General features: G+C 34.4%; 1 long non-coding RNA gene across 2 annotated transcripts in view; it reads right to left on the bottom strand.

Moving 5' to 3' along the window:
- Positions 1-236: 236 nt before the first annotated feature.
- Positions 237-14,736, bottom strand: part of LOC116574480 — a 49,575-nt gene continuing 35,075 nt past the window's right edge. For both annotated transcript variants that reach the window (XR_004279336.1, XR_004279337.1), the window contains exons 3-4: positions 2,587-2,649; positions 237-529 (exon numbers count right to left, since the gene is read on the bottom strand). This is a non-coding gene — a long non-coding RNA (uncharacterized LOC116574480). The remainder of the gene's footprint in view (positions 530-2,586; positions 2,650-14,736) is intronic.

Here is a 14,736-nt window from a genome sequence, read left to right as displayed (position 1 = left end):
ATGGTCTTAAAATAAGGTCATGTCATCCATGAATTCCAGTTCCAAAACCTAAGATAGACAGATAAGCACAGACATGTTGACTATATTATTTCATGCTCATTGATCGTAATGTCATAACCCTGAGTAGTTGAATGTTGGCTGGCAAACTCTGGAGATTCCCAGGTGAAATCTGAAACTGGCCCCTATACATAGATGGGAAGGAGAGACTGAAGAGTCAGACCACTGAAGAATGGTTGGTAGCAGTTTTAATAACCAAGGGAACTGATATATGAGATTTGTCTCGGTGATTGCAAGGTGAGTAGATTTCACCTGAATCTTAAAAGCTTGTGTAGAGGCCTTCAGTCACATATTCAGTTCAGATGGTCTCAGTAATTCCTTACATTCTACATCCTTGACTCAGCACTGGTTATGGCAATGGTAGGTGGAATATACATTCCAAGGACAGGGAGGAGATGAGGAGCCTGTAGTTGTCTGGGTCCAGCTTGTGGGTCAACCTGTGATCACTTCCTTTCCATGATCTTCTCCAATGCTGAGAAAAAGGAAATCATGTTCAGTCTCCTCTGGTTAGTTAGTCAGGGAAGTAGATAATATTTAGAGCATCTTTTCCAGCCAGACAAACTGGTAAAGAGTTTAGAAGAGAGTAACTTAATTAATGTGGATATTGTTGTGTTGGCTAATACATTTATATTCTCCTGTAATAGAACCTCCAAGTTTTAGCTGGCCACATGACTATCCACCAAGAAACTTTCATTTCTTTTCCATTCTTGTAGCAAGTGTGGTCATATTACCAAGTTATGGACAATATTATGTAAACACGAATGGTACCTCCTGGAAAGTGTCCTTACGGGAGAGAGAAGTCATGTCTTTTATCCCCCTCTTTTCATTTCATTTGCTGGAGTGAGGACATAATGGCTGCAACTCTGATAGCCACCTTGGGTCACAGAGTGATCTTGTTGAATGAGAACTCAAGAAGCCTAGGTCTCTGACACTTCAAATCCCCAGTAACATCACTAGCCTGTCCTCTCCTGGAATTGTACATGGAAGAAAATAAAATTCCCAATTGCTTAACCCACTATTGGCTTTTCTTTCATTTTTGAGCAAGGAAGTAAGGGAATTTATCCCTTAATAATGGCAAATAATGAGGTATTGATAAAATGACTAGGTTTATATGATTACCAAATTATATTAATAATAAATTTATATAAAGGAGTCTAAGCAGTAGAACTTATATGACCAAATTGAATTTATCTTCTTAACTCTTTTCCCAAGTACTTTGTATAAAAGTGATACATCAGGGAAAATTTCTAAGTCAAAAATGATGTGTCTTAGTTTTGTGATTAGCTTGCTCTTTTCCTTCTATGAAAGAAATCTCCTGAGAGTTGCATGAATCTAACTGATTGGTAGTTTGTACTTGTCAGGATCCTTTGAAAAGCAGACATTTGTGACACTAAAATTGAAGAGGTTATTTTTATACAGACCAAGGAGATGTTTAAAACTCAACAATGGCAGAGCCACACCAGCAGGACTGAAAAGACAAGTTCCTAGTTGAGTGGACCACCTGTGTTTCTCAGGCTTGCAACCCAACACTCCAGATACTCATCAGGAAAACGTGGGCAAGGACAAATAGTTTTATATTTAGATTTTCCGTAACTGACCCATTGAGCACTAATCAGGGGAATTACTGTGACTAAGCAAATTCTTGTTGCTAATAATCTAACATACAGTTTTCCATAACAGAGCCTTCTGGGATAATGTACACATTCATGTATACAAGTCAGAGTTGACTGGGCCCCCATCAGTAAAACCAGTGTTTATTTTCTCTTTTTAAAAATGTATGGCATGTTTATATTAATAGGTTTTATCTGGGCTTATCATTTATTGTCATACCTTAGTAACTAAAAATAGTTTAAGGAAGATTGCTGCTTTTCTCTTTGAGGTATCTCTAGAATTTAAAATGACATATTTTAAATTAAATCACTGTAGGTGCACTATAGTGGCTCAGCTGGTTAAGCATCTGCCTTTGGCTCAGGTCATTATCCCAGGGTCCTGGGATCAAACCCTCATGCTTCTCTCTCTGCTGCTCCCTCTGTTTATGCTCTCTCTGTCAAATAAATAACTAAAATATTAAAAATAAAATACAGTAAAATAAAATAATTGAAAACATAAATGTCACATTTAGTGAAAATTAATTCAGCCTTTTTGATTATTAGTTGCTAACAAATAAAAACACATTAAATTCATATAGGTTAATTTGATCTGCTCATGGTGTAGGGTAAAGAACACAGGTTTTAAGAGTCTATTAATTATATTCAAAGCTATTTGCCACATTTTCTGGCTATGCCAAATTAGAGTAATTATTAATCCTAAGTGAACCATAATTTTGTTCTCTATAAATTAAATAATAGCTAATATTTAGTAAGTATTTACTACTTGCCAGATATTGTTCTAAATTCCTTAAATTTGTTAAATTATTTAATCCTTAAAAAATAAAAAGCTTATGAGATAGGAACTATTATTATCCCCAAAATGCAGAGGAGGAATTAAGATACAGAGACTCAAAGATACTTACCCAGGCTTACTACCTACCAAGTGCTAAAGCCAGGATTTAAACTCCAGCAGTCAGGCTCCAGAATCCATACTATTTACTACCTGGAAAGGAAAGGAAGACATAGTTATTCAATCTTTAAGAATTTCTGAGGTTGGAAACAATGTATGTAAAGTGCCTTGAACACACTGGGTATTAAATATCAATGTAAAAATATGCTATTAGTTGTTATTAATTATAATAAAATACAACACTTACAAAGAAATTCAGAGATAATCTAAACATTGAAGGCTATCATATGATGAAATTGCCTTTACTTTCTCTAGTCTTTGGAAAAGTTTGATATTCCCCTTCAACTTAGAGTGTTTTCTGTATAAAAAAGAGACTAAATGAATGGGAAATGCTTCATTTATGCCATCCTTACCTCCACTACCTCCATATTCCCTTCCATAAAAGTATCCTCTTATCAGAGTCCATGATTTTAGGCTAAGACCTAGAATTGTAAACAGAAGCCAGAATATACAGAGACAATGGAAACATTCAACCCAGAGAAAAGGCAAACATGTAGACAGATTATTGTTTAATATACTAGAAAGACAGAAAATTTGAATTGGAGGATATAATCATGAGAACATGATGAAACTTAAAATACATGAAAGAATCCAGGAATTGCTCTAAAAACCATATTCTTAGCTATCAAAGAAGAGGAAAAAGTTCAAGTCAAGGGAAGTCCCACCTTGTACCTAATAATGACTCCTAATCTTTCAAATCCCAGCAAACTTTTAATGAGTAAAGAATATCAATGGCCAAGATAAGCAGGAAATTATCCAATAACCTCAATATAACATGAGAAGTCTGTCTTCTAATAAAACAAAATCAAACAATAAAAAAGGGGAAGGACTTCTACTTTTATTTTTTTTAAATGATTTGTTTTTAAGTAATCTCTACACTCAACGTAGGGCTTAAATTCACAACCCTGAGATCAAGAGTTACATATTCCACTAACTGAGTCAACCAGGCTCCCTGAGGACTTCTAGTCCTGAGTAAGATGGTATAAATAACAGACAGCTCTTCACTCCTAATATAGCAACTAGGAAGAAAATAGATAAATTATATTTTTGTTATATGTTATTTAGAATATGTTATATATTATTATTTCTTATATAATTATTATATTTTAATGACCAGAAAAAAGCAAAAAGACCTAGATGAACTAAAGTTTCGGAGACAGGGTGCCTGGGTGGCTCAGTGGGTTAAGCTGCGGCCTCCAGTTCAGGTCATGATCTCAGGGTCCGGGATTGAGGCTCGTATTCAGCTCTCTGCTCAGCAGGGAGCCTGCTTCCCTTTCTCTTTCTCTCTGCCTACTTGTGATCTCTCTCTGTCAAATAAATAAATAAAATCTTTAAAAAAATAAAGTTTCAGAGACAGAAAAGCCATTCTAAATTGACAATAATTACTCATTTTATTCCCTGAGGGGAAACTGATTCTGAAAACAGACTGATATTTGGGCTCAGTAAACAAAGAAGGGTTCTGCTGGGAGAAAGAGAAACAGACCATTTGATGGTCACATGGATTGAGTCAAGGTTTGGAATCTAGAAAAGTCCCCAATGCATCTTTCTTTTCCCCACATATTTACTGAGTGATGAGGTAGGACAAAATTTGGGGGAGAGCTAGTTAAAAGTATAGAATAAAAACTCCCACACTCTGATGTTGCTTTGAAAACAGCAACACACTCCAGAAAAGGGGTTGCTGCTAACAGGTATCAGATAACCCCAAACATTATTTGCAGAGATTTTCAACTGTGTATTTTGTGAGGCTAAAAGGTTAAGCTAAAATTTCCAGAGGCAAGATCAAGTTTTCTGTAGTATTTAAGGGATGAGGCAATAAAGATTCAACATTTTCTCAATAAAAACCCTAAGAGGACCAAACCTAATGCACAGGACAAGACAGGTGGGGTAAGCCTAAATAGAACTGCAACCTAGCCTAGCTCATTTTCTAAGGGAACTGAGGTAATCATCTTTTTTATCTGTTTAACAGAGGAAAGAGAATGCATATTTAGGAGGAAAAGAGCAGTATTCTCATGCTCTACAATGATTTCACACAATGTCAGATTATACGATAAAATGTATGAGATATGCAAAGCTGCAGAAAAAATGAGGCCAAGAATCAAGATGAGAAATAGTAAATAAAAGTAGAATCACACCTGATTCAGATGTTGAAAGAGGCAAAGAAACTGTGGAAGTCAGAAGATAATGAACTAACATTTTTAAAGTGCTAAAAGGAAAAAACAGTCTATGCCAACTTAGAATTTCCTATAAAACAAAAATACCCTTTAAGAATAAAGGAAGAATGAAGATGATATAAGAACCACAAAATCTGAGGGAATGTATTGCCAGCAGTCACGGTACTATAAGAAATACTAAGGGACATCTTTGAAACTGAAGGAAAATGATACCAGGTGAAAATACAGAACCATTAGAAAGAAAGAAGTGTACTATAAAGGGTAAATATGGAGGTGGTCTGTGGCTTCTGCCTGGTGCCCTCAAGGGAGAGGGTGCCAGGCTTAGCATGACAAGTGAAGGTATATAGGAAGGACCTCTGAGGGAGGGCCCTGAGCTTGGTCACTGAGGTGCCAGCCTGTCCCTTGCAAGGAGTGTGGTAAAGGGCTTGGGGGAGGGGGCTTCGAGCTTCTGCTGGTGCTTGGTCCATCTGCTGTAGACCTTTCAGTCCTCTCCCAGCCTGGTTGGCTCTTGGGGATCCCATCTTCTGTTGGGCCTCTCCTCCGAGCCTGTGCCCCATGAGCAAGGGACCTTACGGTGGCCAGAAAAGCGACTAACTGAATTCCCATTGTCCAAGAGTCAAGTTGGAAAACCAAGAAAATAAAGTGATATGGTACCCACAAAAAAAAATGATACCAGGTGAAAATACAGAACCATTAGAAACAAAGAAGTGTACTATAAAGGGTAAATATGAATGTGACTATGAAAATAACTTATTGTTTAAAACAACAATAATCAAAATATCTTGAAGGGTTTATAGCAGATTTATAAGTAAAAATGTATGCCAGCAAAAGTAGAAAAGGCAGGAGGGGTGTGCTAGAATTAAACTGTCTGGAGATTCTTGTCCAGGAAGTTACAAATATTCTCGTTTATTGTAGACTGTAAAATGAAAAGATACATATTCTAAGAAAAAAATACCAATTTTTGCTGAAGAAAGAAACCAGCTGGAACTCCGATATGTTGCTGTTGGGTCTAAAAACTGATACTACCACTTTTAAAACTGGACAGAACCATTATTCATAATAGTGAAAATATGGAAGCAACCTAAGTGTCCATTGACAGATGGATGGATAAAGAAGAAATATATAAAGTAATGTGTGTGTGTATGTATATTTTATATATATATATATATATATATATATATATATATATATATATGCAGGATACTACTCTGCCATAAAAAAAAATGAGATATCTTGTCATTTGTGACATGGATGGACCTAGAGGGTATTATGCTAAGTGAAATAAATCAGATAGAAGAAGACAAGTGCCATACAATTCCACTTTTTGGTGGAGTCTGAAAAACAAAATGAATGAACAAACAAAACCAGAAACAGACCTATAAATACAGGAACAAACTACAAGGGACAGTGGGAGGATGGGTGAAATGAGTGAAGCAGAGTGTGAGGTACAGGCTTCCAGTTATGGAATGAATAAATCACAGTGATGAAAGGTACAGAATAGGGAATATGGTCAATAGTATTGTAATAGCATCATAGGGTGACAGAGGAGAGCTCCACTTGTGAGAACAGCATAATGTACAGAGATGTTGAATCTCTACTTATACACCTGAAGCTAATGTAATGTGTGTCAACTATACATGAGAAGGGGTGAATAAATTATATTTGCATTATAGGATGCCACACAGCAAAAAAATAGCAAACGTTGTACATAAACATTAACGTGGATGGGTGGAAAAATATAAAGATAATTGAAATAATTCAGATACAAAATTGTAATTAATGTATAATTTCAGTTTAATGATGTTCAAGGACAGGCAAAGTAAGTGGAAGGTACTAAAGGTTAAACTATTAGTAACCTCTGGAAAATTGTTACTGAGTGGGGAGGAGATTTTGGGAACCTGCTTGAATACCAGAAATTTTGTCCCTCTTCAGTTGAGTGGAGGTTACATTTGTTAAATACATGTAACAAGTCCTCAAGCTATACACATGAGTGCATGTTACTGTAGACATATTATACTGTAATATTTATTTTTTAAAAGAAAAAAGTATTTTCAAAACATGTAGAATCCAGCATGGCTAGGTACAGTCAGTCTCCAGGTAGGTAGTGTAACTCTCTATTTAAGAGATCACAAACTAGGAGCACCTGGGTGGCTCAGTGTGTTAAAGCCTCCACCTTCAGCTCAGGTCATGGTCTCAGGGTCCTGGGATCGAGCCCCACATCGGGCTCTCTGCTCAGCGGAGAACATGCTTCTTCCTCTCTCTCTGCCTGTCTCTCTGACTACTTGTAATCTCATGTAAATAAATTAAATATTAAAAAAAAGAGAGAGAGAGACCACAAACTAATAACTGATATTTGCCCAGACAGAGTGGGATACAGATTCAGAATTCAAGGACAAAGAAAATAAGTATTATTAAATTCTGAAATAATGATTCCTTGAATTTTATATGTGTAGACCAAAATTAGAATCTTCTCATGGTCTGTAAAAGCCAGCATTGCAATTGGTATCCAAAGTGATGTTTGGCTTAATGCTTATGTGACTTTAAGGTAGCACCGAACTTTTTAAAAAACGTTCGATTGTTTCACACACATCACAGTACTAGTATGGGGTCCAAACTGGTGGACAAGAAAGCATCTTATAAAAGCTAGTCCTACTAAAAAGTGAAGATCTGATCTGAACAGAAGTTGCAATGTGTGATGAGTATAAAGGGTCAAGTTTAAAATAAATGGGTCGAGGGAGTAAAGGACCTTTGGGAATTCTGACTTGAGATTTTCTATTTATTTTGGCTATAGTAACATCTTATGTGAAGCACTTACCAATTATCATAGAGTTCTTTTTATATCACAAAACCATACATATTTGGGGTTAGAAGACAGCCCTATATATTTTGTACCATGATATATCCTAACACAGGCAATCAGTTAAGAGGTTGGTTTACCCCACATTTAAAAAAAAAATCTTATTAACATCAGAAAAAATGGAAAAATTCAGTAAATGAGGTACTTACTGTCTTTATTTTTGTGTGTGTGTTTTGTTTTGTTTCCCTTTGTTGTGACATAGTTAACAGATAACATTTTGTAGGTGTAAGATGTGCACCAAGCTGACTTAATACATTTAATATATTATGAAATGATTATCACCATTGCATAAGACAACAGCTCTATCTCATCATATAATAACCATTCCCTTTTCATGGAAAGAATATTTAAGACTTACTCCCTTAGCAAGTTTCAGGTATCCAGTTCAGTATTCTTAATTGTAATCGTCGAACTATGCATTAGATCTCTAGAAATTATTCTCCTTATAACTGGAAGTTTATAAACACAAAGAGTATACTCTTTGATCAGTATCTCCCTATTTCTTCTATCCCTCCCCTAACCCTGGTGATCATCACTCTAGTCCCTCTTTTTATGAATTCAGCTTTTTTTAGATTTCACATATCAGTGATATCATCCAATATTTGTCTATCAGTGCCTGATTTATTTCACCTAGCATAATGCCCATAAAATCTATCCATGTTGCCATACATGTTAGGATTTTTTCTTCCTTGAGGTTGAATATTATATTGTGCATGTAAATCACATCTTCTTTAACCATTCATCCATTGACAGATACTTGGGGTTTTTTTCTATACCTTGGTCTATGTTAGCAAGGCTGCAACAAACATGGGAATGAAGTTATCTCTTCAAATTCCTGTTTCATTTCCTTTGTATAAATATCTAAAAGTAGGGTCACTGGATCATATGGTAGTTCTATTTTTAATATCAGGAGGAATCTCCATATTGTTTTCCACAATGGCTGCACCAATTTACCTTCCAACAAACAGTACACAATGGCCTTTTCCTTTTATTGACATCCTCATGGGCAACCCTTTTGGGATCCCTCTCACTCTTGAGAGCTTTTTCTATATCTTTACTTAATAAACTTCCATCGCTTGGAATGCCTGGCTGACTCAGCCATTCAGCGTCTGCCTTCTGCTCAGGTCATGTTTCTCAGATCCTGGGATCGAGTCCTGCATTGGGCTCCCTACTTGGTAGGAAGCCTGCTTTCTCCCCTTTCCCACTCCCCCTGCCCCCTGCTTATGTTCCCTCGTTAAAAAAACAAACAAAACAAAACAAACACCTCACCAATAATTGTTATCACTTTTCCTTTTGGTAAGTTCAATAAATTAAATACTAAGCAAGATAAAGGAAAAAACAAAACAAAACATACAAAGACATCATAACTAATGTGCTGTAAACTAATAATAAAGTTCATATCATGAAAGCAACCTTTTCATACAAGGGCTCATTTCATGCAGGGAAACAAAATTAAGAATGACTGCTGACATCATGAGAGACCGTGCAGTATGGAAGAACTGAGTAACATCCTTGCTCTGGAAATAAAAATAACAACAAAAGAATTTTAACCTATAAATATAAATATAACAAAATTATTTAAAACATGGAAAAGTAAAGATATTTTCCAGTAAACAATATCTCAACAAATCTGTCTTGACAGGTCTACAACACAAGTAATCTTCAAGGTTTTTCTTCTAGGTTAAGGACAATAATTCCAAACTCAAAAGTATACAAGGGAATGAAAACAACCAGAAATGGTATGTATGTCAGAAAATGCAAGATGTTTTTTTTTTTCTTGTTTTTTAATGTTTTTAAAAGGCAATTGATTAATTTACAGGAGAAATAAGAATATGAAAAATTAACATTTAAGGAAGTAAAATACAATGACAATGACAATAATAGTGCAAAGGCAAATTTCCATCTCCAGATTTTCTGATTCAGTAGACAGGAGGGGGAGTTTAAGAATTTATATTTTTATATTATATTTCAGGTGATGCTAATGTTGTTTGCCAGAGACCAGTCTTTGGGAACCACTAAACTGTAGCTTTAATTTTATCCTTATACAAACCTCAGCAAGCCTTTAAAAAAGAAATTGACAAACTAATTTAAATGGTTAATGAAAATTAAAGGAATATGGAATATCCAAAATGTTCTTGAAAAAAATATAACAAAATTGGAGGACTTACACATTACCTGATTTCAAGATGTGTAATATAGCTGTAAGAATCCTGACATAATGATATTTCTATGAGGATAAACATATAGAAACAGAAAAGAGGTTCTAGAAATAGACCAGTGCATATAGGATCAATATATTTTCTTTTTTTTTAATTAAAATTTTTTTTAAGATTTTATTTATTTATTTGACAGGTAGAGAATACAAGTAGGCAGAGCAGCAGGCAGAGGGAGAGGGAGAAGCAGATTCCCTGCTGAGCAGGGAGCCCCATGCGGAGCTTGATCCCAGGATTCTGAGATCATGACCTGAGCCAAAGGCAGCCGCTTAACCGACTGAGCCACCCAGGCGTCCCGGATCAATATATTTTCAATAAAAGATAAAACAGCCTTTTCAACAAATTTTGGTAACATTTCAACAAACATTGCTTTGTATATGCTTTATATATATTTAATCCTTAAATCACACCATAAATTAAGATAAGCTAAAAAATGTTAAAATTAAAATATTAAATAAAATACGTTGAAGGGTCACAGGTCTAAATATAAAAGATAAAACTACAGAATTTCTAAAAGATAAGATGGGAGAAAATATGGATGATATTGGAGTAGGCAAAAAAGAAAAAACATAAAAGAAAAAAAATATGAGTAGATTTCATCAAAATCAACTTTTGGTCCTCAGAAGACACAGTTAAGAAAATGAAAAAGCAAGCTAGGAGCAGGGAGAAAATAATCTCAATTCAAATACTTGACAAAGAATATTTATCTGGAATAAATAAATAACACTTGACAATAAGATGGCAGAAAATTTGAAGAGAACTGTCTTAGAAAATGCAAATGGCAATGTGCATTAAAAAAAATGCTCAGAATTACTTGTCATGAGGGAATTGCAAATTAAAATCACAGTGCTGTATTACTACACCTCAAGCAGGATAGTTAAAATTTAAAAGATGGGCAATACCAAGCTTTGGTGAGGCTGCAGAATGACTAGAACTCTTCCCACCCAAGGCTAGTGGAAATGTAAATGTTAAAATGATTTTATTTATATTTTTTAAATTTTCTATGTTCTATATTCTATGAATGTTCTATGAATAAGCACAATTTGGAAACAAGCCAGCTGGTAATCAGCCAAATGCCCATCAGCTGAAGACTAGATAATCAAGTTGTGTCATATTCATGCAATGGAATACTACTTGGCAATTTAAAAGAATAAATTACCTTTATGTTTAACATCATGGATGTCAAAAATATTAGGCTAAGCAAACAAGGCCACACAGAAGGGAGTCACACATCCTATATGATTCCATTTTATATAAAACTCTAGGGAAAACATTTAACTGTTGGTGATGGAAGGTAGATTAGTCATTGTCTGAGGTCATGGATGGGGGAGAAATTGACTGTTGAAGATATGAGGGATCTTTTGACTATGATGAAAATTTCCTATAGCTTGATTCATATGGTGCTTGCATGTGTATACACATTTGTCAAAATTGACTACATTTTAGGTTTAAAGTGCTTGTATTATATTGTAGATAAAGTATATCCAACTATAGGGGATTTTAAAAGACATTATACAAAGGGGTGTTCAGGATTACCTCCACTATGTAAGACAGATAGCAAAAAATTCTTTTTTGACAAACTTTATCTTATTTAAAATGTTTTTAGATGATGACTTATAATGCTACACCTTGAGGAATATGTTTAATTTCTGGTGACATGTATTTTAACATTTTAAAATCTATAATATATATCATTAGTTGTGGATATTTGAAGATGTATGTTTGTGTTAGTAATTTACACGTGAAATAATATGTATATGTGTAAAAATACAAACAATTCAAGTTTCTTACAGTTGTACATATATTAATATTATCTTATTATATAAGTATAAAATACTACTTAATCCAAATTTTGATATTTGAATTCCAGAAAAATATCCAATAACAGAGGCTTCCTATGACAAAATTTTTATTATTTTGTCTAATCTTTTAGCAGCAAAAATGAGATTATCATTAATAATTATAATCCAAAGGGGGGAAAACAGTCTGAAGAAAGGACCAGGTTGTTCTTTGTCACTATGATGTTCTGTTTTGTTTTTTTTTTTTTTGCCTTGGTTAAATGAAAATGGTTGATGGATTTTAATTTCATTTTATCCCTTTAATTCTACAGTAAATGATTAATCTTTTATGATGAAATGTAGTCATGTTTAATAATTCTGTCATTGTCTTTCACTGTAGCCCTGATTCTGAAGAACTTTTGATCCTTTGATTAGGCTTTAACAAATTTCCTTTTGACGTGCAGACAGACATCTTTCATCAGATGTAGGATTAACCAGGATTAACAATCTTTCAGAGACAGAGATGTCCAGGATTCTATTTTCTGCTGTGAGCCTTTTCTGTGGATTATAGGGAGATGTAATATATGCACTATGGTAAGCTCTTCAATATATGATGTTTTGGAAATGTAAGAGAATAGAAAAATAAGGATGGGGAAGAAAACTGTGACATTTTTTAAGACCTATAATGTAAAACTAGACTCCTTGAGTTAGAGGAGTAGAAATATTGCATGAAGCGGGAAGAAATCTAGGAGAAACAGTATCTTTTATGAAGAAATCACTGGCACATTTTGATCCTTTCATGGGGCCTCTCATAGTTCATACAATTCTCCAGAATGAATGCTGAAAGAGAGCACATTTAAAGCCAAATAAATTCTCTAGGATTTTCTGTGAATTCCTAGAAAAGTGGTGTGGGGCTTCCCTGTGCAGTCAAGTCATTCCTTTACATCATTAGCTAATTGATTTCATAAAGAGATTCCTTTAAACCTGGTCTTTATTCCAAATTAAAACTCCATTTTTCTCTTTGTGCATTCATTGGTACTTACATGCATATAAAAATGGAAAGAAAACTGTTCAAATCTTCAGTCCAAACTGTCTACTTTTCAACCTCTGATTTCTTATCCCTCTTTATCTCTCCTTTATTTGTTTTTAAATGTTAGAAGTTTTATTTTAACTGGCTTCAAAGCTAAATATTTATCCCACAAAACTTTACAGATGTAATGTTTATAGACAATAACAACTATTGAGAGCAACTAGGCCAGCCCATGCAAAGCTACCACACTAATAAGCCAAGTACATGTACATATACATCCAGTTCCAGCATTGCTATAGGATGGTAGATAGCTGGTTCTCAGGATCAACTTCAAAGCCATAAAAAAAGGACATCTTGTCCATATCCTGATCAATTGCACTAAAATGATACTTGCTTATGGAGTTCACTTTAGGTAATATTCTGCTTGATGTTGTAATGGTGTGGCAACTGTGCTAAAGAGAATTTAAGTATTCTTATCAGGACATTTATGAGTGAATAAAATGATGCTTTAAATGTTTGAGAAAAAATTGTTTAGGAACATAAATGAGATAAGATTAGAAAAATATTGAGAGTTGATGAATGTTGGTAATAGAAATATGAGAATTCTCTATACTAAACCATACTTTGTTGTATGTCTGAATAATTCTAATAAAAATTAATGCAAGAAAAATACTGCACTATTTTTTCTCCATATCTTCAAAGCAGTAACATTTCAGATATTCACTTAGTAATGAATGGATGAATTTCTACTCACCAGTCACTAGCTGATTCTGAAAAGAACAGAAAAAACCTATATTTTGACAAGGATTTTAAGTTGGCCATACATTATTCAATATGGTGCATATGGACTAAAAATACAGAGTAGGCAAGTAAATGCCTAAGACGATATGATTGTCCTTGAAGTGAGTTTTGGTATTTGATTTAGCTACAAAAGAATTTTAATGTTAAATAAAATAGTTTAAATGAAATTTAAATTATGCAGAGCATAACATTTTATGTTATGTAGGTGGTACTACAATTATGTCTGCACATTTTTAAAAAGACTATGTAGAAATAGAAATCTTGACATTTACGACGACGTGGATGGAGCTAGAGGGTATCATGCTTAGCGAAATAAGCCAATCTGAGAAAGACAACTGTCATATGATCTCCCTGATATGAGGAAGTGGAGATGCAACGTGGGGGTTTGGGGGGTAGAAAAAGAATAAATGAAACAAGATGGGATGGGGAGGGAGACAAACCATTAGAGACTCTTAATCTCACAAAACTAACCGAGGGTTGCTAGGGGGAGGGGGGTCGGGAGAGGGTGGTGGGGTTATGGACTTTGGGGAGGGTATGTGTTATGGTGAGTGCTGTGAAGTGTGTAAACCTGGCAATTCACAGACCTGTACCCCTGGGGCTAATAATACATTATATGTTTATAAAAAATTTAAAAAAATTAAAATTAAAATTAATGGAATTCTCGTTTAGCAATAGAAACTAAGTAATACTTATTAATCTTCAAAAGAGCCAAGAAAACTATTCATTAAACTTATCTAAGACTAAATTATATATTAGGTGGTCAAAAATAAGGTCTTTATTGATTAAATGAAAAAGCAAAGCAAATTTACTACCAGATTATTTTATGAGACTCATGGTCATTAGGTAAAAGCTATATATCCTAAAAAAAAAAAAAAAAAAAAATTCGGGCGACTCAATTAAATTTTCAGGACAAATTATGGTGTGAAATATGCCTATCAGATTATATTTCACTCAAAGGATTAATATTAAAAGATAAGCTTTGTGGGGTACCTGGGGGGCTCAGTTCGCTAAGCTTCTTCCTTCGGCTTGGGTCATGATCCTGGGTTTCTGGTATCAAGCCCTGAGTCCAGCCCTCTGCTCCGGGGGGAGCCTGCTTCTTCTAACTCCCTGCCTCTCCACCCCTCTTGCACTGTCTCTATCACGTTCTTTCCCTGAAATAAATAAATAAAATCTTTTTAAAAAATAGATAAGCTTTGCTTTAGATTTATAATTTCTTACCCCTTACAAGAAATTTATAATTTCTTATCTTTATCTTTATTTCCAAGAATTT

This window comes from Mustela erminea, chromosome 15 (assembly GCF_009829155.1).
Source record: "Mustela erminea isolate mMusErm1 chromosome 15, mMusErm1.Pri, whole genome shotgun sequence".
NCBI classification, from domain to species: domain Eukaryota; kingdom Metazoa; phylum Chordata; class Mammalia; order Carnivora; family Mustelidae; genus Mustela; species Mustela erminea.
This window is presented reverse-complemented; position numbering and strand designations above follow the sequence as displayed.